This window comes from Aethalodelphis obliquidens, unplaced genomic scaffold (assembly GCF_003676395.1).
Source record: "Aethalodelphis obliquidens isolate GAN/ISIS:26980383/991018 unplaced genomic scaffold, ASM367639v1 scaffold108, whole genome shotgun sequence".
Taxonomy (NCBI): Eukaryota; Metazoa; Chordata; class Mammalia; order Artiodactyla; family Delphinidae; genus Aethalodelphis; species Aethalodelphis obliquidens.
The window spans coordinates 1,483,863-1,511,695 of NW_020838052.1; the positions used below are offsets into that span (position 1 = coordinate 1,483,863).

Here is a 27,833-nt window from a genome sequence, read left to right on the forward strand (position 1 = left end):
TCTAGTTTTACTATTTTAAGGGACCTCCATGCTGTTCTTCATAGTGGATAAATGAATTTATATTCCCACCAACAGTGTAGGAGGGTTCCCTTTTCTCCACACCCTCTCCAGCATTTATTGTTTGCAGATATTTTGATGACGGCCATACTGACCAGAGTGAGGGGATACCTCATTGTGGTTTTGATTTGCATTTTTCTAATGATTAGTGATGCTGAGCATCCTTTCATGTGTTTGTCAACCATTTGTATATCTTCTTTGGAGAAATGTGTGTTTAGGTCTTCCACCCATTTTTGGACTGGGTTGATCGTTTTTTTGATATAGAGTGGCATGAAATGCTTGTATATCTTGGAGATTAATCCTTTGTCAGTTGCTTCATTTGAAAATATTTTCTATCATTCTGAGGGTTGTCTTTTTGTCTTGTTTATGGTTTCCTTTGCTGTGCCAAAGCTTTTAAGTTTCATTAGGTCCCATTTGTTTATTTTTGTTTTTATTTTCCTTTCTCTAGGAGGTGGGCCAAAAAGGATCTTGCTGTGATTTATGTAATAGAATGTTCTGCCTTCTTTTTTCCTCTAAGAGTTTTATAGTTTCTGGCCTTACATTTAAATCTTTAATTCATTTTGAGCTTATTTTTTGCATATGGTGTTACAGAGTGTTCTAATTTCATTCTTTTACATGTAGCTGTCCAGTTTTCCCAGAACCACTTATTGAAGAGGCTGTCTTTCTCCATTGTATATTCTTGCTTCCTTTATCAAAGATAAGGTGACCGTATGTGCATTGGTTTATCTCTGGGGTTTCTATCCTTGTCCATTGATCTATATTTCTGTTTTTGTGCCAGTATCATACTGTCTTGATTACTGTAGCTTTGTAGTATAGTCTGAAATCCAGGAGCCTTATTCCTCTAGTTCCTTTTTTCTTTCTCAAGATTGCTTTGGCTATTCAGGGTCTTAGGTGTCTCCATAAAAATTGTGAAATTTTTTTATTCTAGTTCTGTGAAAACTACCATTGATAATTTGATAGCAATTACACTGAATCTGTAGATTGCTTTGGGTAGTATAATCATTTTCACAATGTTGATTCTTCGAATCCAAGAACATGGTATATCTCTCCATCTGTTTGTACCATCTTTAGTTTTTTTCATCTTATAGTTTTCTGCATACAGGTCTTTTGTCTCCTTAGGTAGGTTGATTCCTAGGTGTTTTATTCTTTTGGTTGAAATTGTAAATGGGAGAGTTTCCTTAATTTCTCTTTCAGACTTTTCATTATTAGTGTATAGGAATGCAAGAGATTTCTGTGCATTAATTTTGTATCCTGCTACTTTACCAAATTCATTGATCAGCTCTAGTGGTTTTCTGATAGAGTCTTTAGGATTCTCTATGTATATTATCGTGTCATCTGAAAACAGTGATAGTTTTACTTTTTCTTTTCCAATTTGGGTTCCTTTTATTTCTTTTTCTTCTCTCATTGCTGCAGCTGAAACTTCAAAAACTATTTTGAATAATACCCATGAGAGTTGGCAACCTTCTTTGGTTCCTGATCATAGAGGAAATGGTTTCAATTTTACACCATTGAGAATGATTTTGGCTGTTGGTTTTTCATATATGGTCTCTGTTATGTTGAAGTAGGTTCCCTCTATGCCCACTTTCTGGAGAGTTTTTATCATAAATGGGTGTTGAATTTTGTTAAAAGCTTTTTCTGCATCTACTGAGATTATATATGTTTTGTATCATTCAATTTGTTAATATGGTGTATCACATTGATTGCTTTGCATACATTGAAGAATCCTTGCATCCCTGGGATAAACTCCACTTGCTCATGGTGTATGATCCTTTTAATGTGCTGTTGGATTCTGTTTGCTAGTATTTTGTTGAGGATTTTTGCATCTACGTTCATCAGTGATATTGCCCTGTAGTTTTCTTTCTTTGTGACATCTTTGTCTGGTTTTGGTATCAGGCTGATGGTGACCTCGTAGAATGAGTTTGGGAGTGTTCCTCCCTCTGCTATATCTTGGAAGAGTTTGAGAAGGATAGGTGTTAGCTCTTCTCTAAATGTTTGATAGAATTTGCCCGTGAAGCCATCTGATCCTGGGCATTTTATTTTGTTGGAAGATTTTAAATCACAGTCTCAATTTCAGTGTTTGTGATTGGTCTGTTTATATTTTATGTTTCTTCCTGGTTCAATCTCAGAAGGTTTTACTTTTCTAAGAATTTGTCCATTTCTTCCAGGTTGTCCATTTTATTCACATATATTTGCTTGTAGCAATCTCTCATGATCCTTTGTAGTTCTCCAGGGTCAGTTGTTACTTCTCTTTCATTTCTAATTCTGTTGATTTGAGTCTTCTCTGTTTTCTTTTTGATGAGTCTGGCTAAAGGTTTATCAATTTTGTTTACCTTCTCAAAGAACCTGCTTTTAGTTTTATTGATATTTGTTATTGTTTCATTCATTTGTTTATCATTTCTTTCTGATAGGATCTTTATGATTTTTTTTCCCTTCTACCAGCTTTGGGGGTATTTTGTTCTTCTTTCTCTCATTGCTTTAGTGTAAGGTAGGTTGTTTATTTGAGATTTTTCTTGTTTTTTGAGGTAGCATTGTTTGGCTATAAACTTCCATCTTAAAACTTTTTTTGATGCATCCAATAGGTTTTGGGTCATCGTGCTTTAATTTTCACTGGTTTCTAGGTGTTTTTTTTTTTTTTGAGACCTTTCCCTATGAAATTTAAATTAATGTATATCTGGGCCATTTGAACCATTGTCACTACCATTCAGTGTGTGCCAGGCGCTACGCTAAGCACTTTACATGTATTAGCCCCCTTGGTAATCCCAACAACCCTGTGAAGTAGGTACCAGTGGAATTTTCTTTACCAGATGAGGGAACAAAGGCTCAGGTAGGTGGAATGACTAGCCCAGGGTCATGTGGCTAGGACAAGGTAGAACCAGCACATGAAACCACATCTGTTTAAAGCCAAGTTGAATTCCACTCCAATCCCTCTCCCTGGGGGTGTGTGGGGAGGGCAGGGCCCAGCAGAGGAAGGTCCAGGACATTCAAGTGGGGGCTCGTCCATGTAAAGTACTTAGCACAGCACCTGGCACACAGTAAATGGGAGGTGGGAGGGTGCAGAGCAGGAAGGGGAAGGAGCTGATAGGAACCTTGGGGGGTGTCTCTGGCTAAAGGACCTGCTCTGACAGTTCTGATACTCAAGCCCATGGTGGAAAACTCCTCTGTGGAATCAACAACCTGAGACCCAGGCCTGTGATGAGGGAAGAACTTGGACCAGAAAGGGCAGAGGCTCAATCACATGTGCCGTGTTGACGAGTGAGGGCTGTGTCTGGGCCACCTTGTATCCCCTCTGTGCTTAATGCTGTGCATGACATTTTTTTTTAACATCTTTATTGGAGTATCATTGCTTTACAATGGTGTTTTAGTTTCTGCTTTATAACAAAGTGAATCAGTTATACATATACATATGTTCCCATATCTCTTCCCTCTTGTGTCTCCCTGCCTCCCACCCTCCCTATCCCACCCATCTAGGTGGTCACAAACCACTGAGCTGATCACCATGTGCTATGCGGCTGCTTCCCACTAGTTATCTATTTTACATTTGGTAGTGTATCTAGGTATTTTTGGATTTCTTCAATGATCTCTTGGTTATTTAGTAGCGTATGGTTTAGCATCCTTGTGTTTCTATTTCTTACAGTTTTTTCCTGTAATTGATATCTAATCTCATAGTGTTGTTGTAGGAAAAGATACTTGATATATTTTTAATTATCTTAAATTTACGGAGGCTTAATTTGTGACCCAAGATATGATCTATGCTGCAGAATGTTCCATGAGCACTTGAGAAGAAAGTGTATCCTGTTGTTTTTGATTGGAATGTCCTATAAATATCAGTTAAGTCCATCTGGTCTGCTGTGTCACTTAAAGCTTGTGTATCCTTACTTACTTTCATTTTGAATGATCTGCCCATTGGTGAAAGTGAGGTGTTAAAATCCCCTACTATTACTGTGTTACTGTCGATTTCCCCTTTTATGGTTGTGAGCATTTGCTTTATGTATTATCGTGCTCCTATGTTGGGTGCATAAATATTTACAGTTGTTATATCTTCTTCTTTGATTGATCCCTTGATCATTAGGTAGTGTCCTTCTTTGTCTCTTGTAATAGTCTTTATTTTAAAGTGTATTTTTTCTGATATGCATATTGCCATTCTAGGTTTCTTTTGATTTCCATTTTCATGGAATATCTTATTCCATCCACTCACCTTCAGTCTGGATATGTACCTAGGTCTGAAGTGTGTCTCTTGAAGATAGCATATATATGGGTCTCGTTTTTGTGTCCATTCAACCAGTCTATGTCTTTTGGTTGGAGCATTTAATACATTTACATTTAAGGTAATTATTGATATGTATGTTCTTATTACCATTTTCTTAATTGTTTTGGGTTTGCTTTTGTTGTTCTTTTCCTTCTCTTGTGTTTCCTGCTGAGAGAAGTTCCTTTAGCATTTGTTTTATAGCTGTTTTCGTGTTGCTGAATTCTCTTAACTTCTGCTTGTCTGTAAAAATCTTAATTTCTATATAGAATCTGATTGAGATCCTTGCTGGGTAGAGTAATTTTGGTTGTAGGTTTTCCCCTTTCATCAATTTAAATATGTCCTGCCACTCACTTCTAGCTTGCAGAGTTTCTGCTGAAAGATCAGCTATTAACCTTATATGGATCCCTTTGTATTCTATTTGTTGCTTTCCCCCTGCTGCTTTTAATATTTTTTCTTTGTATTGTATTTTTCATAGTTTGATTAATATGTGTCTCGGCGTGTTTCTCCTTAGATTTATCCTTTATTAGACTCTCTATGCTTCCTGGACTTGATTAACTATTTCCTTTCCCATGTTAGGGAAGTTTTCAACTATAATCTTTTCAAATATTTTCTCAGAAACTTTCTTTTTCTCTTCTTCTTCTGGGACCCCTATAATTCGAATGTTCATGTGTTTAATGTTGTTCCAGAAGTCTCTGAGACTGTCCTCAATTCTTTTCATTCTTTTTTCTTTATTCTGCTCTATGGCATTTATGTCCACTCTTCTATCTTCCAGGTCACTTATCAATTCTTCTGTCTCGGTTATTCTGCTATTGATTCCTTCTAGAGTATTTTACATTTCATTTATTTTGTTGTTCATCATTGTGTGTTTGCTCTTCATTTCTTCTAGGTCCTTTTTAAACATTTCTTATACCATCCCCATTCTATTCCCGGGATTTTGGATAATCTTTACTATCATTAGTCTGAATTCTTTTTCAGGTTGACTGCCTATTTCCTCTTAATTTTTTGGTTTCTACCTTGCTCCTTCATCTGCTGCATATTTTCTCTGTCATCTCATTCAGTTTAACTTCCTGTGTTTGTATTCTAATTTTCACAGGTTTAATGCTTGTAGTTCCCGTTATTTTTGTTGTCTTCCCCCAGTGGGTGAGGTTGGTTCAGTTGCTTGTGTACGCTTCCCCATGGAGGCGACTGGTTCCTGTGTTCTGGTGGGTGTGGCTGGATCTTGTATTTCGGGTGGGCAGGGCCACATCGGGTGGTGTGTTTTGGGGTGTCTCTGAACTTAGTATGACTTTAGGCACCTCTGCTAATTGGTGGGGTTGTGTTCCTCTCCTGCTTGTTTTTTGGCCTGGGACCTCCAGAACAGAAGCCTGCTGGCCAGTGGGTGGAGCTGGCTCTTAGTGTTGAGACGGAGGTCGATGGGAGAGCTTGTGCTTATGGAGATTATGTGGGATCAGGAGTTTTCTAGTAGTCTAATGTCCTGGAATTGGCTTTCCCACCTCAGAGGCTAAGGCCTGACACCTGGCCGGAACACCAAGACACTGCCAGCCACATGGCTTACAAGAAAAGGAAGGACAAAAAAATGAACAGATAGAACACAAAACCAAATGGTAATAACAATACAAAACAGACATAATCACAGAAATAAACATACACACACACTCTCACAAAAAGAAAACAAAGAAACAAACCAAAAAATAAATGAATAAATGAAAATGAACAGAGAGAACCCTAGGAAAAATTGTAAAAGCATAGCGAAACATACACATACACACTCACAAAAAGAGAAAAAGGCAAAAAAATTAAAATAAAATAAAAATACTAAGAATTAAAAAAATAAAAATTAAATAAAATTTTAAAAAACAGGAAGAGAGCAACCTAACCAATAATCAAATCCACCAGTGATAACAAGCACTAAAAACTAAACTAAGATAAACATAAAACCAGAAACCAATGAGATCTAGAAAGCAAATCCCAAGTCTACAGTTGCCCCTAAAGTCCACTGCCTCGTCTTTGGGAACATTCACTGTCTAATCAGGTATTCTTCAAATGCTGGTTTTTCAAGTTCTTTGTGGGCATTTAATCTGCTGTTCCTGAGGCTGCACTGAGAAATTTCCTTTTCTCTTCTTTGTTCACACAGCTCCTCGGGTTCAGCTTTGATTTTGGCCCTGCCTTTACATCTAGGCCACCCTCAGACATCTGTTCCCTTCTCAGACTGGAGGAGGTTAAAGCAGCAGCTGATTAGGGCTCTCTTGCTCACTCAGGCCAGCGAGAGGGAGGGTTACTGTAGTCACAATTGGAATGTGGGGTGAGGCTGCAGTGGCAGAGGCCAGCGTGATATTGCAACAGCCTGAGGGGCACCATGATTTCTCCCAGGGGAAGTTGTCCCTGGATCATGGGACCCTGGCAGTGGCATGGTTCACAGGATCCTGGTGTGGTGTGGATAGTGACCTGCACTTCCACACATGATTCTTGGTGGCAGTGGTGGTGATGGTAGAGGTTAATGCCCATTCTGGGGTCCAAGCTAATAGCCATGGCTTCCACCTGTCTCTGGAGCTTGCTTCAGTGGTGCTCTGCCTTCTGTGGGCACATGGAGCATGAATCTCCTCTCGTTGTGCACCCCAAAAAAACGGTCTCTGGCCTCTTTGGCATGTCCAGTTTTTCCTGGACTCCCTCCCAGCTATCTGTGGCACAGTAGCCTCCTTCAGGTTGTTTTCATGCAGCCACCCCCATTCCTCTCCCTGGGGTCTTACCTCTGGAGCCTGAGCCACAGCTCCCAGCCCCCACCCGGCCTGTTGGGTGGTCAGACAAGCATCTCAGTTTGGTGAGTGCCAGGCAGCACTGATCCTCTGTGTGAGAATCTCTCTACTTTACCTTCTTCCCCACTGTGGCTGCACTCTCCTCCATAGCTTGGAATTTCCCTCCTGCCCACTACCTTCCCCGCTAGTTAAGGGGCTTCCTACTGTGTGGAAACTTTTCCTCCTTCACAGCTCGATTCCACAGGTACAGCTCCTGTCCCTATTCTTTTGTCTCTGTTTTTTCTTTTTTCTTTTGCCCTAGCCAGGTATGTGGGGATTTTCTTGCCTTTGGGGAAGTCAGAGGACTTCCACCAGCATTCAGTACGTGTTTTGTAGGAGTTGTTCCACATGTAGTTGTATTTTTGATGTATTTGTGGGGAGGAAGGTGATTTCCACGTCTTACTCCTCCACCATCTTGAAGGTCCTCAGAAAATACATTTTCTCCAAAGTGAAGATTTGTGGCAACCCTACATCAGATTATCTATTAGAGCCATTCTTTTTAAACAGCATTTGCTCACTTCATCTCTGTGTCATATTTTGGCAATTCTGCCAATATTTCAAGCTCTCCACCAGAAGAAAAAAGAAAAACAAACAAACAAAAACCTCAAAACCAAAACCACAAACCAAAAGCTATGATTCACTGAAGGCTCAGATTATGATTAGCATTCTTAGCAATAAAGTGTTTTAAAATTAAGTTATGTATATTTTTAGACATAATGCTATTGCACACTTAATAGACTACTGTATAGTGTAAACACATCTTTTCTATTTACTGAGAAAACAAAAATTTGTGTGATTCATTTTAGCGATATTCACTTTATTGAGGCAGCCTGGAACCTAACTTGCAATAACTTCAAGGTATGCCTGTACACAATTTGACTGCCTGATATCTACATACACTCATCTTCCCATATATACTCTTTAAAATATATACATTTTCAATAATACCTCATCTCCACACAATAGCCAAATAAACGAAACAATACAAAACCAGAAAAGCACTTTCTATCTCCTTAAAAGGAATGCAGCCCCAAGTTTCATCTGTTATACACTCTAGCTATTAATATAAGACATCCAGATGATGCCTATTCCTCTTCTAGTGTTGTGCCAGGCCTCTTTATTATTCTACAACTTATGTACTTAAGCAACAAAATAAGTCACCTTTAACACAGCCTATGTAATACTAGGGTGTGAAAGGGCCTGGTAGTAGAAGTAAATGGAGAGGATTAATAAAATTTACAGTAAATAACATAAATACAAGTAATAATTTCTGTTACAGTTAATATTACGGTGTAACAAACCATCCAAAATCATAGTGAGTTAAAGCAATGACATTTATTTTGCTTCTAAATATGAAATGTGGGCAGGGTGCTTTAGGTACAGCTCACTTCTGCCCCTCTTGGATTCAGCTGGGGTTGTTCAAAAGCTAGAGGCTGGAATCATCTGAAGTCTCAATCAATCATATTTCTGCTAGTAGTTGCTGGCTGTCAGCTGAGACCTGTGCTAGGGCTGTTAGTTGCCACACCTATATATCCTTTCCATGTGTCCTAGGCTTCCTCATAACATGGCACCTTGTATCTCAAATGAGCATTCCAAGAGAAAGAGAGAACCAGGAAGAAATTATCTGTTTTATGACATAGTCCCATAACATCACCTCCTTGGTATTCTTTTGGTCTGAGCAGTCACAAGCCCACCCAGGTTCAAAGGAAAGTAAATAGTTTCCACCTGTTGATAAAGCATCAGAAAAGTAACAACTTTTCAAAATTTCAATCTGCCACAATTATCCATATATTCAACTTCAACTTCTTGGTAGTCTTTCATTGGTGGAGTGGCCCACACCCTCATTCCTGAGGGTCTTGGAGCTTGGTGGTCCCATCTGGATGTTGCTGTGGTTCTTCCACTGGGAATCATGGTAACATAAGAGCCTCTGGGCTCTGTCTACAATCCTCCTTGCCCCACTGTCAGGCAACAATCCTTTTACCCCTGGTAAGCAGGTTCAAATATTTGGCCACTATCTTCATGCTCTCTTTGCCTGTTTCCTCAGTGGTAGTGGACAGGTGGCGATCTCAGACGTCAGTGCAGCAGAACCATTACTGTGGCCACTTGTAGAAACATTAATCCTTAGAGATTCACTTTCTACTATCAGAATGCCCTGGGATGGGCATTCTGTTAATTGGTATAGGATGTAACTGTGAGAGGTACCACCCAGTTTTCCACATCTTGGTTCCCATGTCCACATATTCTGGCTGTGCAAGGAGCTCCATATGGTGGCCCCTTGGTCCAGGCACACACTTCATCTTATAAGACAGCATCCCTATCTGTCACAATGTTTCTCTTGGCTGGGGTCTTCAGGTGGCCTCTCCATGATATCTGAGGCCAACTGTTTCAGGGTGATGGGGAGACAGGGGAATCTTGTGGGCATCAGTCATTGCTTGCTTCTTTGGATTAAAAGAAAATTTTCTTTTTGCTGGGGGTGGTGGCAATAAGGGTTGGAAGGTTAGAAAATGGTCTGGAGTCTCATGTTTAAAAGTTATTGCAATAGCCAAGGAAACATTGATTGGCCTTTTTTCAAGCCAGTGAAAAGAGATGTTCAAGAGATGTTTAAGCATCTCTCCATCTATTCATTTATTCATCTACCTACCTATCTGCTCACCTGTCTGTCTATTCATGCATCCATTTATTCCTTTGGCAGCTGTATATTCTGAGACATGCCTTCCTAACACACACACACCTTGGGTTGGCACAGGAATTAAGCCAGACCCCTGACTACCAGAAGCTTCCAAGTCACAGATTCAGACCTGTAAACAGAGAAGCAACAGCTCACTGTGAAAGGCGTAATGATGGAAGTACACAGAGGAACAGAGGTGACACAGAGAAGGTAATGATGCCCTCTGGCTGGATCTGGGGAAGGCTTCCAGTGGAGGTGACTTCTGAGCTGCAGACAGGTAAGAATCCAGTGACTTCCATTCAGCCCAGAATCATGCTCACAGTCCAATAGCATCCAGAGACTGAGAAACACTTTTGGCCTGAAGTTTTCAGTTTTCTCTTGAATCAACATATTGCTCCCTTTCCCAGCAAGGTTCCGACTTAGATATCCAAATTATTTACTTGCTAAAATCAAACGAATCAGTTTTTATTTGTGATTCAGTTGACTATGATACGCTGAATTACAACTATATATCAAAAGGATTTTGTGGTAACATATACATAACATAAATTTTACCACTTTAACCATTTCTAGGGATACAATTCAATGGCATTAAGCACACTCACAATGTTGTGCAACCACCACAACTATCCATTTACAGAACTTTTCTCATCCAAAACAAAAACTATGTACCATTTAAGCAATAACTCTCCATTTCTCTGCTCCACCCAACCTTTGGTATCCACTAGCTTACTTTCTGTCTCTATGGATCTGCCTCCTCTTGGTAACTCTTAAAATGTGAAATCATACAAGAATTGTTCTTTTGTTTCTGGCTTACTTAACTGAGCACAATGTTTTAAGGTTCATCCATTGTGTAACAAGTATCTCTGTGTGTATGTATGTGTGTGTGTGTGTATATATCTATCTATTTATCTATCTATCTATCTATCTATCTATCTATATGCCACATCTTCTTTATCCATTCATCTGTTTGTGCACATTTGTATTATTTCCACCTTTCAACAATTGTGAATAGTGGCACTATGAACATTGGTGTAAAAGTATGTTTTTAAGTCCCTGCTTTCAATTAAGAGTATAGGCCTTAGAGTTAGATTTGCTGGATTATATAGTAACTCTAGTTTTAGCTGTTTTGAGGAAGCACAAAGCTATTTTCCACAGAGGAGGAGCTATTTTACATTCCCACAACCAATATTTAGGGTTCCAATTGCTCCATACGCTTGCCAACATTTATTATTTTGATTTTTTAAGATATAATTGCCACCTTAATGAGCACAAAATAGTATTTTATTGTGGTTTTGGTTTGCATTTCCCTAATGATTAGCGATGTGGAGCATCTTCTCATGTGTTTATTGGTCATCTACATGTCTTCCTTGAAGAAGAGTCTATTCAAGGCAATTGCCCAGTTTTTATTTGTGTTTTGTTACTGTTGTTCAGTTGTAGGAATTCTTTAATCTAGATATTAGCCAGAAGTTCTAATATTAATTCCTTATCAGATATATAATTTACAAATGTTTTCTCTAATTCTTCAGAGTCTTTTAACTTTCTTAGACTGTTCTTTCATAAGCAAAAGTTTTAAATTTTTATAAAATCCAATGTATCTACTTTTTCTTTTATTGTCTTCTTTTGCTGTTATACCCGAGAACACATTGTCAAGTAAAATGTCATGAAGATTACCCTCTTTGTTTTTTTCTAAGAATTTTATAGTTTTATGTTTTACAGTGGATTCATTTCTAATTTATTTTTCTCTTAGCTGTCTCCTCTGTTGGTAATTCCAATACTGTTTTTCAACATGACCATCCTCAGCAACTCTAGGGAGTAGGATGAACTGCAACGTTTCTCAGAGGATGCTTCGCACAGAGTTGACTGGATCTCTAGGACTCTCAGGCTCCACTTCTCTTTGTCCTCTCTTTTCAAAACTGCCCGTGTTTTGCAAACTTAAGTTTTTCCAGGAAGAAACCAATAAATATAACAGCAGAGATAAAGAAAATAGGGAATCTAAAAATAAGTGAAAATCCATCAAACAAAAAGTTGGTTCTATGAAAAGATAAATGAAATTGACAAGATTTTAACTAGGTTTACTAAAAAAAAAGGAGAGAAGACTCAAATTACATCTGATATTACAGAAATTAAGAGGGTTATAAAAGATGTCAATGACAATTGGCACTTGCCAATGGAACTTGCCGTCTACCTCTACAAAGATTAAATCATGAGATGATACAGCTGCTGACTTTCAACACCCCCTGAAAGAAGTACAGGTTGAAGAGCAGAAATGAGGCACTCTGTGCCCTGGAATAAACTGGCAGAACCAGTCTTCAGATAGTTTGATGTTTTCAGGAGATGACTTAATGAGCCCAATTCTTGTATCTCTTTGTATCTAGACAAGCCCTACAATCCTTTATGCTGACGTCTGCTCCTCATGACTAGTAGTGCGTTCCCAAGACTAGCAAAACCTTAGGCAAAAAATATGTGTTTGATTGCATGTACTCCCCCTTCAACAAAATCACACAAAAAAACTGACCTCCCCCCACCTCTATGGAACAGTTTCTCAAAGTGATCTGAGTTGCTGGCTCCTGGGCTATAGTCCTCATTTTCCGCCAAATAAAACTTAACTCACAATTCTCACATTCTGTATTTTTTAAGTCATCAAAGTGTAGTATAAACAGCTTTGTGCCAACAAATTGTATAACCTTGATGAAATGAAAACATTCTTTGAAACACACAACTCAGTAAGACTGATCACAAATAGTCTGAATCAGCAATCAAAAACCTCTGCAAACCATACTGTCATGATTACTGTAGCTTTGTAGTATAGTCTGAAGTCAGGGAGTCTGGTTCCTCCAACTCCATTTTTCTTTCTCAAGATTGCTTTGGATATTCATGGTCTTTTGTGTTTCCATACAAATTGTGAATTTTTTTGTTCTAGTTCTGTGAAAAATGCCATTGGTAGTTTGATAGGGATTGCATTGAATATGTACATTGCTTTGGGTAGTATAGTCGTTTTCACAATGTTGATTCTTACAATCCAAGAACATGGTATATCTCTACATATGTTTGTGTTGTCTTTGATTTCTTTCATCAGTGTCTTATAGTTTTCTGCATACAGGCCTTTTGCCCCCTTAGGTAGGGTTATTCCTAGGTATTTTATTCTTTTTGTTGCAATTATAAATGAGATTGTTTCTTAATTTCTCATTCTGGCCTTTCATTCATAGTGTATAGGAATACAGAAATTTTTGTGTATTAATTTTGTATCTTGATACTTTACTAAATTCATTCATTAGCTCTAGTAGCTCTCTGGTGCCATCCTTAGGATTTTCTATGTATATTGTCATGTTATCTGCAAAGAGTGACAGTTTTACTTCTTCTTTTCCATATGACACAGAATCAGAGAGATATATAGAGAACAGACTCGTGGTTGCCAATGGGGAGTGGGGAGGGGGAGGGACAGAATGGGAGTTTGTGTTTAGCAGATGAAAAGTGTTATATATAGGATGGATAATCAACAAGGTCCTAGACTATAGTATGGGAAACTATAATTTAATGTCCTGTGATAAAATCATAATGGAAAAGAATGTAATAAGAATATGTATATGTATATATATGTGTGTGTGTGCACAACTGGATCAGTTTGCTATACAGCAGAAATAAACACATTATAAATCAACTATACGTCAATAAAATTTAAGAACGTATGCTTAAAAATCTCCCCCCAAAAATGCCCATAATCAATTTACTTCACTTCTGAATTGTCCCAAACATTTATAGAAAAATTAACATGATTCTTCCACAAACATTTAAAAAAAAATAACCTCTTCCCAAACAAGAAGGAATTAATCTGAACTTATTCTATGAGGCCAGCATTTCCCTGATACCAAAACCAGAGAAAGCCACTACAGACAAATATCCTTGGTGAATATTGATGCAAAACTCCTCAACAAAGTACTAGCAAACAGACTTGAACAGCACATTAATAAGATTGTACACCATTACCAAGTAGTATTTATTCCTGCAAAGCAAAGATGGTTCAACATAGAAAAATCAACCAATGCTACAGCACATAAACAGAATGAAAGAAAAAATCCACGTGATCATTTCAATTAATGCAGAGGAACACTTGATAAAATTCTACAAACTTTCATGATAATCACAATGAACATTCTCAGCATAGAGGGATATTATATCAACATACTAAAATCCTTGTTGGAAAGCCTACAGATAACATTGTATCCAATTGTGAAAGGTCAAAACAGTTTCCTCTAAGATCAAGAATAAGACAAAGATGCCTTCTCTTGCCACTTTCATTTAAGATTGCAATGTAAGTCTTAGACAGAGTGATTAGGCAGGAAAAAAAGGCATCCAAATTGGGAATGAAGAAGTAAAATTATCTCTGTTCACTGACAAAAAGATATCATATATAGAAAACCGTAGATATTATATACACACACACACACACATAAACACACAGACGATTAGAACAAATAAAAGAATTCAGGTGAGTTGCAAATAATTAATACAAAATTAATATGCAAAGAACTCAGTCGTGTTCTGCACACTAACAATAATCCAAAAAGGAAATTCAGAAAATTCCATGTACAATAGTGTCAAAAAATATTTAGTTATAAGCTTAACAGAAAATGTGAAAGTGGTACACTGAAAGCAAAACATTGCTCAATGAAAGTAAAGAAGATGTAAATAAATGGAAAGATATCCCATGTTCACGGATTGGATCACAACTTAATATTGTAAAGATATCAATACCACACAAAGAAATCTACAGATGTAATGTAACCCCTATCAAAATCCCAATGGCATTTTTTTTTTTTTTTGGATGCAGGCCTCTCACTGCTGTGGCCTCTCTCACTGTGGAGCACAGACTCCGGACGCGCAGGCTCAGCAGCCATGGCTCACAGGCCCAGCCTCTCCGCGGCATGTGGGATCTTCCCGGACCGGGGCACGAACCCGTGTCCCCTGCATCGGCAGGCGGACTCTCAACCACTGCGCCACCAGGGAAGCCCCCAATGGCATTTTTTTACAAAAATAGAAATATCCATCCTCAACTTCATATGGAATGACAAGGAAGTCTGAATAGCCCAAACAAATTTAAAAAGAAGAAGAAATTTATATGTTCTCAATGCTTCCTGATTTCAAAACTTCTTACCAAGCTAGAGTAATCAAATCAGTGTAGTAATGGCACATAAAAGTGTACATATATACCAATGGAATAGAATAGAATAGGGAAGTCAGAAATAAACCCTGAAATATATGGTTAAATGATTTTCAAAAAGAGAAGACAGATTTTTCAGAAAAAATAGTGTTGTGAAAAGAGAATATCTAAATGCAAAACAATGAATTTGGACCCCATCTTACATGATATACAGAAATTTATTCAAAATGGATCAAAGATCTAAATTTCAGAGAAAAAACTATAAAGAAAGAAAGTTTATAAGAAAACATATGGGAGAAGATTTAGACATTGGATTTGGCAGACTTCATGGATATGACACTGAGATCAGAGCAATCAAAGAAAAAATGATAAATTGGACTTCCTTAAAATAAAAAAAATTCTGACAACAATCCTTTGAGCCCCAACCCAGCCTCTAACCAAGGCAGGCACACCACGTAGGGGGTGAGGGGGTGTATGAAACCACCATAAAAGGGTAGTCACAAGCTCTCATGTCCCAGCTATGACCCCAAGCAAAGGAAAGACTGATGTCAAACCTGGAAGAAACCCAAGTACCTCAGGCCTTCTGCTACAGCACCTTAGGATCTGCCCTTATCCTAATAGGGCAGTGAGAACCATTGAGCAGAGCAGATGTCCCAGCTTGAACATGACCCTTTCTTTAGCCCATCCAACTCCAGTGTGACCTCCCACCAAGGCACTGGCTGCCAGCACACCCTCGGGGAAGATTCAGCCCATGCCTACTTCAGATACAGTTCTCCCACCAAAGCCACTGGGCACACACAACCTGTGCAGGGATGCTCCAACAAAAGAACACACATTGTAAGATCAGGATATGTAACTGTTTCACCTAATTTCATAGAAACAGAGAAAGCTAAACAAAATGAGAAGACCAAAGAATATGTTTCTAATTGGAAAACAAGAAAAAATTACCTGTGGGAAAAACCCTAATGAAACAGAGATAAATAACTTACCTAAAAAGAATTCAAAGCAATAGTACTAAGAATGCTAACTGACAATGTGATAAGAAGAGATGTACACAGTGAGAATTTTAACAAAGAATTAGAAACTATAAAAAGGAACCAATCAGAGCTGAAGTATGCAATAACTGAATTGAAAACTACACTAAAGGGAATCAAGAGGAGATTGATTGACACAGTCTTCTGTATCTCTTCTTACACATAAGCAATCTCGGAAATAGAATTATGGATATCAACTAACCAGAACTGCAGAAAAAAACAAAAAAAAGCAAAAACAAACAAAACAAAATCAACAACAAAAAACCCAACATTTAAAAAAAATGAGTATAGTTTAAGGTGCCACTGGGACAATTAATCATACTAACATTCACAGTATGTAGTTCTAGAAGGAGAAGAGAAGAACAATAGGTCAAAAATATATTTGATGAAATTTTGGCTGAAAACCTCCTACACCGAAGAAGGATACAGATATTCAGGAACAGGATGCACAGAGAGTCTCAAACAATATAAACCCAAGAGACTCAAACTGACAGATAAATAAAATGGGAAAATTTTATGATAAGAGAGAATTGTAAAGGCAGCAATAGAAAAACGAGGTCACATTCAGGTGAACCCCCAGGTGAAGGCCATCAGCTGATTTTTCAGCAGAAACTTGGCAGGCCAGAAGGGAGTGTCATGATATATTCAAAGTTCTAAAAGAAAAGAAAAGAAAAGAAAAAACCCCTACAACCTAGGATACTCTACCCAGCAAAGTTATTCGGAATTGATGGAGAGAAGACAGAGTTTCCCAGAGAAGCCAAAACTAAAAGAGTTCATAAATACTAAACTGATCTTTCAAGAAGTGTTAAAGGGTTTACTTAAATGAAAAAGAGAAGGATACAAAAAGAAATAAAAAATTACAGGAAGGCAAACTCCTCACTGATAAAAGCAAGTGTATAGTAATGGCTGTGTATCAACCACTTAAGCTTATAGCAAGCTTAAAAGACAAAAATTGTAAAATCATCTATAAGTATAATAAACAGTCAAGGGGTAGAGATGAAGATAAAAAATATGACATTAACAACACAAAAACTGTGTGTGAGATAAAAATGTAGAGCATTCAGAATGTGTTTGAACCTAAAGGATTATCAGTTTAAAACAAGTAGATATAGTTATAGATTGAAATATATAAGCTCCATGGTAACCATAAATCAAAAACCTACAACAAATACACAAAAACTTCAGAGAAAAGAAAACACCATAACACTAACTAAAATCATCAAACTACAGGGGAAGAAACTAAGAAAAGAAGAACAGAGATGAACTACAAAAACAACCAGAAAACAAGTACAAAATGGCAATAAGCATATACCTATCAATAATCACTTTAAATGCCAATGGACTAATGCTGCAATCAAAAGACATAAGTTAGCTTATTGGATAAAAAGAAGACACATCTATATCCTGCCTATAAGAGACTCACTTCAGAGCTAAAGACACACAGACAGTGACTGTGTCTTTAAAAGAAGATAAAGCTGAAGTAACAATTCTCATAACAGACAATGGATATTTTTAAACAAAGTGTATTAAAAAAAGGCAAAGAAGGATATTATACAATTATAAAGGGAACAATTCAAGAAGAACATGTAACATTTGTAAGCATATATGCACCTAAAATAGGGGCACCTAAATATGTAAAGCCAATATCAACTGACATAAAGGAAGAAATTAACAATAATACAACAATAATAGGGGACTTTAGGGAATTCCCTGGTGGTCCAGTGGTTAGAATTCAGTGCTTTCACAGCTGGAGCTTAGGTTTAATCCCTGGTCAGTGAACTAAGATCCTGCAAGCCGTATGGCACTGCCACCACAACCCCCAAATAATAATAATAGGGGACTTTAACAGCTCCACTTACATCAGTGGACCGATAATCTAGACAGAAAATAATGAGGAAACATTGGCCTTACATTACACATTAGGACAGTTGGACCTATTAGATATATATAGAACATTCCATCCAAACTCAGCAGAATACACTTGTTTTAAGTGCACATGGAAAAATCTGCAGGATAGATCACTTAGACAGTAGAACAAGTCTCAACAAATTTATGATGATAGAAATTATATCAAGCATTTTTTCCAACCTGAACAGTATGAAACTAGAAATCAATTACAGAAAGAAAAATGAGAAAAACACAAATAGGGGATAAAACAACATGCTACTGAAAAACCAAGTGATCTTCAAAGAAATCTAAAGAAAAATTAGAAAGTAACTTGAGAAAAATGCAAATTAAAACACAACTTTCCAAATTCAATGGGATGCAGCAAAAGCAGATCTAAGAAGGAAGTCTATAGCAACACAGGCCTACCTCAAGAAGCAGGAAAACAAACAAACAAACAAAATAACTTAACAAACCATCTAATGGAATTAGAAAAAGAAGAACTAACAAAGCTCAAAGTCAGCAGAAGGAATGGAATAATAAAGATCAGAGCACTAATAAATAAGAAATCAAAAAAATATAATAGAAAAGATCAATAAAACCAGATCTGGGGGTTTTTTTTGAAATGATAAACAAAATTGATAAACTTTTAAGCAGGCTCTTTAAGAAAGAACAAGGACCCAAATAAACAAAATATGAAATGAAACAGAAGAAATTACAATTGATAATACAGAAATGCAATCATAACAGAATAATACAAATAGTTACATGACAATGTATTGGACAACCTAAAGAAATGGTTAAATTCTTATTAACATATCATGTTCCAAGACTGAATCAGGAAAGAATAGAACATCTGTACAGACAGATTATCATTATTGAAGTTGAATCAATAGTTTAAAAACTGCCAACAGTAGTGCAGAATTGAAAAATTTTACAGCCAAATTCTACCAAACATATAAAGAAGAGTTAATACCTATTCTTAACAAACTATTGTAAAAAAGGGAAGATGAGTGAACACTCACAAATTCATTCTAGAGGCAACCACTCACCACACTGATACCAAAACCAGACAAAGGCACTACAATAAAAGTTACAGTCAAATATCTCTGATGAATAAACATGAAAAATCCTTCACAAAATATGAGGAAACATAATTCAACAATAAATAGAAAGGATCATGCACCATAAGAAGGTGGGATTTATTTCAGGGATGCAAGTATTGTTCAATAACTGCAAATCAATGTGAGGCACCACATCAACAAAACAAGGGATAAATATCACATGATCATCTCATTAGATATACAAAAATAATTTGACAAAATTTAACACCGATTCATTATAAAATCTCACAAGAATGTTGTTATAGAGGGAATATATCTCAACATAATAAAGGACATCTATGACAAACCCACAGCTAACATCATACTCAATGGTGAAAAACTGAAAGCTTTTCCTCTAAAATTGAGAACTAGACAAGGTTGCCCATTCTCTCCATTTCTGTTTAACATAATATCGGAAATCCTAGCCACAGCAATCAGATAAGAAAAAGAAGTAAAAGGCACCCAAACTTAAAGAGAAGTACAAGTGTCACTATTTGCAGATAACATGACACTAAAAGTAGAAAACACTAAAGACTGCCTAAAAAGTATAAGTAATAAATTAATTCAGTAAAGTTGAAGGATACAAGATTAATATACAGAAATTAGTTGCTTTTTTATACACTAATAATGAACTATCAGAAAGAAAAAGAAAGAAAACAAGCCCATTTACAATCACATCAAAAGGATAAAATACCTAGGAATAAAATTAACCAAGGGGGTTGATAGATGCGTATGCTGAAAATTATAAGATACTGATGAAGGAAATTAAAGATGATACAATTAAATGGAATGATAACATATGTTCATGTATTGGAACAATAATACTGTTAAAATGTCCATACTACCCAAAGCAATCTCAGATTTAAGGCTATCCTATCAAAATACCCATGATATTTTTCACAGAACTAGAACAAGATATCCTAAAAAATTTATGGAACCACAAAAGATCCTGAATAGCCAAAGCAATCTTGAGAAAAAAGAACAAAGCTGGAGGTTTCACACTCCTTGTATTCAAACTATACTTCAAAGTACATTAATCAAAACAGTATTGTAGTGGCACCAAAACAGATACATAGAGCAATGGAACAGAATAGAGAAACCAGAAATTAACCCACGTACATGGGGTCAATTAATCTATGACAAAAGAGGCAAAAATATACAATGGGAAAAAAAAGTCTCTTCAATAAGTGGGGTTGTGAAAACTGGACAGTTACATGTCAAAGAATGAAATTAGAACATTTTCTCACCCCATATACAAAATAAACCCCAATAGTTTAAAGACCTAAATGTAACATTGGAAGCTATAAAACTCCTAAAATAAAACATAGGCAATAAATTCTTTGACATGAGTCTCAGAAACTTTTCTTTTGGATCTGTCTCCTCAGGCAAGGAAAAGAAAATTAAAAAAATAAACAAAATGATGCAATTGAATTTAAAAACTTTTGCACAGCAAAGGAAACCATCAGACAAGTGAAAAGACAGCCTCATGTAAATGTGCTCAACATTACTAATCATCAGGGAAATGCAAATCAAAACCACAATGAGATGTCACCTCACACCTGTTAGAATGACTATCATAAAAAAAACCCAACAAATCAGGAATGTTGTTGAGGATGTAGACAAAAGAGAACCTTAGTACACTGTTGGTGGGAATGTCAATTGGTGCAGCCGCTTTAGAAAACAGTATGGAGTTTCCTCCAAAATATAAAAATAAAACTACTACATGATCCAGCAATTCAACTCCTGGGAATATATCCACAGTGCATGAAAACCATAATTTGAAAAGATATACGCACCCCAATATTTATAGCAACATCATTTAGCATAGCCAGTATATGGAAGCAAGTTAAGAGTCCATCAACAGATGAATAGATAAAGATGTGAGATAGGAGAGACCTTCAAGATGGAGGAGGAGTAAGATGTGGAGATCACCTTCCTCCCCACAAATACATCAGAAATGCATCTATATGTGAAACAACTCCTATAGAACACCTACTGAATGCTGACAGAATAACTCAGACTTCCCAAAAGGCAAGAAACTCCTCAGGTACCTGGGTAGGGCAAAGAAAAAACAGAGAAAAATGCTGGGAGACTTGGAGTACTCACCCAAACCTTGGAAGGATTTGCCCTGTCCCTTTCTTCCATATTTGTTTCCTTATCAAACAGTGGTGTTTGTCAGGCACTAGCACTCTTGACTTGTCACAGGGTAGTTACCAAAGACACAGAGGGAAGCCCTGTGAATTATTTTTGTCATTGGCCTTTTCACAGGGAAGTAGCAGGGAGAGGAAGAAGAAGGCAGAGGCATAGGGGAGAACCTGAGTTGAATCACAATGTCTTGGCCTGGTAGAGCAGAGAAGCATCACCACATGCCAGGGATTGGGCTGAGTGCTTATGCCTGGGAGAACTTGGCAGGCAGGAAATGTACCTACCCCAGATCCTGGGTAAGAAAACACGTTGCATGAAGATGAAACAGCATGTTGTAAAGATGAGACACCTTTTCCTGGAGTCTGAGTCCACTTCCTAGAACTGCTGTTTGCCAGCTATGTAACCATGGGTGAGTCACTAGATCTCTCTGTGCCTCAGTTCTCTTGTCTCTAAAATGAGGGTAATGATAGTAATATCTACCACGCAGGGGAGGGGTGAGGTGATATAAAATGATATGCAGCATAAAGCCAACCCCAGTCAGTGTTAGCATTAACTGGGTGGGGGACTTTCTCATAGATCCTGGAACATAGGCTGGGAGGCCTCCTGAGGCTCATGAGGTCAACAGTCTTCATGTTCACCATCTCATTTTTAAACCTTTCAACAGATTGGCCTGGGTTTTAGTCTAGGCTCTATACTTACTGTGTAACACTAGGCAAGTTACTTCAGTTGTCTGATCTTTAGTTTGCAAGAGGGACAACACCACTTGCTTCATGGGTTTTCATGAGGATGAAATAACCTCAAGAATAGAAATTGTTTGATCAAAGAGCCTGGCCATAGGAAGGCTCTGAATCTATAGTAAATATTCATATTTGTTACCTAATTTTTTGCATTTATTCTCACAGTAGCCCGGTGAGGCAGAAAAGTAGCCACAGTCAATGAATGAGAGAATTGGAGACTCAGAGAGGTTAGGAGACTTGCCCAAGGTGAAAGCGCAGGTTAAATCCATTTCACTTGCCTTCTCTAATCAAGGTCATTTTAAGACTTGCACGTTCTCCAAGTGGCAAGTCACCTAAACAATAAAATATTTGCCCAGGTTATTTTTTAGGAATTTGGGGTCAGCTGCATCTAGCTTGAGCTGGGCTTGTAAAGACTGGATAGGACTGCTACCGAACCAAACTGGTGTCTGCTCACCCACATGCACTAAAGCCAATCTACTGACACCAGGATGTGGTGAGGGAAAGTGTAACAGTTATTGAAAGGCCAAACAAAGAGTACTGGTAGATAATGCTTTAAAGACCTGATCTTCCTGCTGGCTTTCAGAGGAAGGTTTTAAAGGACAGGGTAAGGGAAGGGTAGTGGGGTGCATGATGAGCTTGTGCTTCTGATTGGTTGGTGGTGAGGTATTCGGGAGTCAACATCACCAACCCTCTGTTTCCAATTGGTCTGTGGACTATGAGTTTGTGCTCAATATGCAGTTAGCTTTTTCCACCTGGTGGGGTTTTCAGTATCTGCAAAACAGCTCAAGGATATGACTCAGGATATTATCTATAGCCCTTGAGGGGGAACTAAAGGTCTTTGACTTTGTTTAATGGCTAAACAATTATTTTGTCTTACTTGACTGTTTTCCTTTGTTTCTGCATTTCCTCACTTCTCTGATTTAATCTGCACTTTGGAACTAAGGGAGGGTCTAGGAGGCTAGAATTTCTCCACAAACAAGAGTCAGGTGGAGAGGTCTGACTGCAGAAGACCCTATAGAGTCCTGCTTGGTTACAGGACTACTGACCCTTCAACTGGTCATGCATGAGGGTCAGCTTGGTGAGTTTATGATATCAAAGGGCCACCCTCAGAACATGCGGAGGCCGGTATCCCAGGTATGTATGCACAGAACAGCGATTACCACATCTTTTTCAAATCAGCTTTCCTCACACTCCCCATGCCTCTGACTGTCCCGCTCCTTTATACTTTATCCCACTAATAACCCAAGCCCTTACCTTTAGGGAGGCAGATTTGAGATATGTTCTCCAGTCTCCTCCCTTGGCTACCTTGCAAACAAATACTCTCTTTGCTGCAAACATCAGAGTCTCAGCATTTTGGCTTACTGTGTATTGGGCAAAACAAACATGGTTCGGTAACAAAAGGCACACAGTTCATGAGAGTTAGAACCTGGAAAGAGTCAAAGCCCAATCCCTCTCACTTAAGTGTGCCCATAACAATAATTTACAGCCTCTCTGTGTCTCTCAGAGGACCCAAAGACCAGTTGAATGAATGCTCATCTTATAAGGAGCATCATTTTCTTCTTTCCTTCACCAGTGCCATCCAATGTGGCACCCTAGGCTTCTAACACTCATTCCTGGTGGCAAGAGAGGCAGAGATAAACCAGTGGGGTGTCAAAGGTTCAGTAACATTCCCAGGTAAGTTGTCTATAACCCAGAAATGATTTATCTTGTCCAGGCTGGCAAGACACCTGGAAGAATATGATGAAATGTATGGCATTATTGCTTAATAACCCTCACCTCTTTGTGGAAGCTAATGATACCTGAACCCTGGTTTGTCTAGACAAGCTAAATCCTTGTGAGGTCCAAGAGTGGGTTGATCATTTTCTTGTGAAGTCTCAAGTTTCTGGAAATCTGATGCAAGTGTTTCCTAACTCTTGTTTATATATCAGGGAACAAATACAGTCACAAGTGTCAACTAATCTCTGTCCACAGCAGCACAGATGGTAAGAATTCCAGTTAATTACAGTAAAAAATTTAGGACAAGGATAATAGAGTAATATTATGGAAAATGGAAAAGTAGGGAACTCAAAAACCAGGCCCTCCACTGAAGCAATCATTAACCTGGCAAAAATGACAGAATCAATTTTTTTCCCAGAACTCTGGAATCAAGAAAAATAAAAACAAACAAAACTACACCATTTCGGGGGGGGTTGACAAATTTTGGTAAGAAAGTATTGTGGCATTTGGGCTTACCCATTTAACATCCTCAGTTTCCAGTTAATCAGTAGCTGGGAGGATGGAGGCCTGCATTCCTGGTGCAGGTTGTTGGTGTCAGTGGAGCAATAAGAACCTTGCTATCAAAAGCTTGTGGTTGTGTATTTTGATCTGTCTGAAAGTTCCCTAAGGGACTGGCTCAGAGGCTGACATTGTTTCTACACCTCCTGTGCCCCTCTCTCCCACCCAGGGCTGGAGTGGCTTTCCAGATGGCAGTGACATCTGTCAAAAACCTTTAAGGACATATTACGTGTAGCTGCATGGGGCAAGGGAGAGTTGATGGGGGAGGCAGCAGACATATCCAAAAGACTGGGAAGGAGGAAATGAGGAGGAAGATTTGGGGGAAATTTTGAAGAGATTTGAAGTGTGCTATGGACTGAATGTGTTCTCTCAAAGTTTATATGTTTTATATTTAATCCAATTGTGATGGTATTTAGAGGTGGAGATTTTGGGACGTCATTAGGACATGAGGATGGAGCCCTCATGAATAGGCTTAGTGCCCTTATGATGAAGACATGAGACAGATTATTTCTCCATGATGTTTGGATACAGCAAGAAGGCATCTATCTGCTAATTAGGAAGATGGTTCTCATCAGGAACCAAATCAGCAGGCACCTTGATTTTGGTCTTCTCAGCCTCCAGACTTGGGAGAAATGAATTTCTGCCACCCAGTCTATGGTATTTGCTATGGCACCAGGAGCTAACAAAAAGAAAATTGTTACCATGTATACTGAGGTACCTTGAGAGCAACAGTCATTTCCAGGGCTGGGATGAATGTCTAGAAAAATCATGAGAGGATCCTAGGTTTGCAACTCTGTGAGCTCCACACAAGCAGGAGGTAAATGCCAAGACAAAATCATAGGCAGCCTTGCTTAACACTGAAGGAGTGCCTCAGTTCAGAGCCAATCTTCAAAACAAGAAGAACTATTTCTTTTGTGGAGGGGGTCCCAAGCATTTAGGTAATTATCTGTCAGGTCGCTAGATGACTGCTAAGATAATAGAAGAAACACTTTAGGCAAAATACATGACAAAAATCCCCACAATCTTTGCAAATACAGCTTGTACAAGTCACTAAACAAATGGATGACTGCAGCCCTCAGCAATGGCAAACCTTGGAAAGGAGGAGAAACTTATTTCCAGAGTTCCCACATTATAATATTAAAAATTCCAACTTTCAATGGAAAAAAACACAAGATTACAAAGACACAGGAAAGTATGTTTGATCCATACACACAAAAAAATACATAAAATTCATTGCTGAAAACAAAACATTCAACTTATTAGATGAGGATTTATTATTTTTTTCCTTAATGCAACTGTTTTTTATTTATTATTTTTTATTTATTTAACATCTTTATTAGAGTATAATTGCTTTAAAAAGTTGAGTTAGTTTCTGCTGTAAAACAAGGTGAATCAGCTATATGTATACATATATTCCCATATCCCCTCCATCTAGAATCTCCCTCCCACCCTCCCTATCCCACCCATCTAAGTGGTAACAAAGCACTGAGATCATCTGCTGTGATATGCAGCTGCTTCCCACTAGCTATCTATTTTACATTTGGTAGTGTATATATGTCCATGTCACTCTCTCACTTCGTCCCAGCATACCCTTCTCCATCACCATATCCTCAAGTCCATTCTCTACAACGGCATCTTTACTCTTGTCCTGTCCCTAGGTTCATCAGACCTTTTTTTTTTTTTTTTAGAATCCACAGACATGTGTTAGCATACAGTATTTGTTTTTCAATTTCTGACTTACTTCACTCTGTATGACAGATTCTAGGTCTATCCACCTCACCACAAATAACTCAATTTATTTGTTTTTATGGCTGAGAAATATTCCATTGTATATATGTGCCACATCTTCTTTATCCATTCATCTGTCGATGGACACCTAGGTTGCTTCCAAGTCCTGGCTATTGTAAATAGAGCTGCAATGAACATTGTGGTACATGACTCTTTTTGAATTATGGTTTTCTCAGGGTATATGACCAGTAGTGGGATTGCTGGGTCGTATGGTAGTTCTATTTTTGGATTTTAAGGAACCTCCATACTGTTCTCCATAGTGGCTGTATCAATTTACATTCCCACCAACAGTGCAAGAGTGTTCCCTTTTCTCCACACCCTGTCCAGCACTTATTGTTTGTAGATTTTTTGATGATGGCCGTTCTGACCAGTGTCAGGTGATACCTCATTGTGGTTTTGATTTGCATTTCTCAAATGATTAGTGATGTTGAGCATATTTTCGTGTGTTTGTTGGCCATCTGTATGTCTTCTTTAGAGGAATGTCTGTTTAGGTCTTCTGCCCATTTTTTGATTGTGTTGTTTTTTTAATATTGAGCTGCATGAGCTGTTTATCCATTTTGGAGACTAATCCTGTGACTGTTGATTCATTTGCAAATATTTTCTCCCATTCTAAGTGTTGTCTTTTCGTCTTGTTTATATTTTCCTTTACTGCGCAAAATATTTAAGTTTCATTAGGTCCCATTTGTTTATTTTGTTTTTATTTCCATTTCTCTAGGAGTTGGGTCAAAAAGTTCTTGCTGTGATTTATGTCATAGAGTGTTTTCCTCAAAGAGTGTTATAGTGTTTGGCATATATTTAGGTCTTTAATCCATTTAGAGTTTATTTTTTGTGTATGGTGTTACAGAATGTTCTAATTTCATTCTTCTACATGTAGCTGTCCAGTTTTCCCTGAACCACTTATTGAAAAGGCTGTCTTTTCTCCATTGTATATTCTTCCTTCCTTTATCAAAAATAAGGTGACCATATGTGCATGGGGCTATCTCTGGGCTTTCTATCCTGTTCCACTGATCTATATTTCTGTTTTTGTGGCAGTAGAATACTGTCTTGATTACTGTAGTTTGTAGTATAGTCTGAAGTGAGGGAACCTGACTCCTCCAGCTCCTTTTTTCTTTCTCAAGTTTGCTTTGGCTATTTGGGGTCTTTTGTGTTTCCATACAAATTGTGAACTTTTTTGTTCTAGTTCTGTGAAAAATGTCATTGGTAGTTTGATAGGGATTGCATTGAATCTGTAGATTGCTTTGGGTAGTACAGTCTTTTTCACAATATTGATTCTTCCAATCCAAGAACATCGTATATCACTCCCTCTGTATCATCTTTAATTTCTTTTATCAGTGCCTTATAGTTTTCTGCATACAGGTTTCTTGTCTCCTTAGACAGGTTTATTCCTAGGTATTTCATTCTTTTTGTTGCAATGGTAAATGGGGGTATTTCCTTAATTTCTCTTTCAGATTTTTCCTTGTTAGTGTATAGGAATGCAAGAGATTTCTGTGCATTAATTTTCTATCCTGCTACTATACTAAATTCATTGATTAGCTCTAGTAGTTTTCTGGTAGCATCCTTAGGATTCTTTATGTGTAGTATCATGTCATCTGCAAAAAGTGACAGTTTTACTTCTTCTTTTCCCAATTTGAATTCCTTTTAATTCTTTTTCTTCTCTGATTGCCCTATCTAAAACTTCCAAAACTATGTTGAATAACAGTGGTGAGAGTGAGCAACCTTTTCTTGTTCCTGATCTTAGAGGAAATGGTTTCAGTTTTTCACCATTAAGAATGATGTTGGCTCTGGGTTTGTCATATATGTCTTTTATTATGTTGGGGGATGTTCTGTCTATGCCTACTTTCTGGAGAGTTTAAAAAATGGGTGTTGAACTTTTCAAAAGATTTTTCTGCATCTATTGATATTGTCATATCGCTTGTATCATTCAAGTTGTTATTATGGTGTATC

At 37.7% G+C, this 27,833-nt stretch overlaps 1 protein-coding gene across 1 annotated transcript in view; it reads right to left on the reverse strand.

The window, feature by feature from the left end:
* LOC113614914 (putative G antigen family E member 3) overlaps positions 1-21,241 on the reverse strand; it is a 47,320-nt gene extending 26,079 nt beyond the window's left edge. Inside the window, exon 1 of the mRNA XM_027096770.1 lies at positions 21,052-21,241. The gene's annotated coding sequence lies outside the window, so the exon portion shown is untranslated. The remainder of the gene's footprint in view (positions 1-21,051) is intronic.
* Between the last annotated feature and the right edge of the window lie 6,592 nt (positions 21,242-27,833).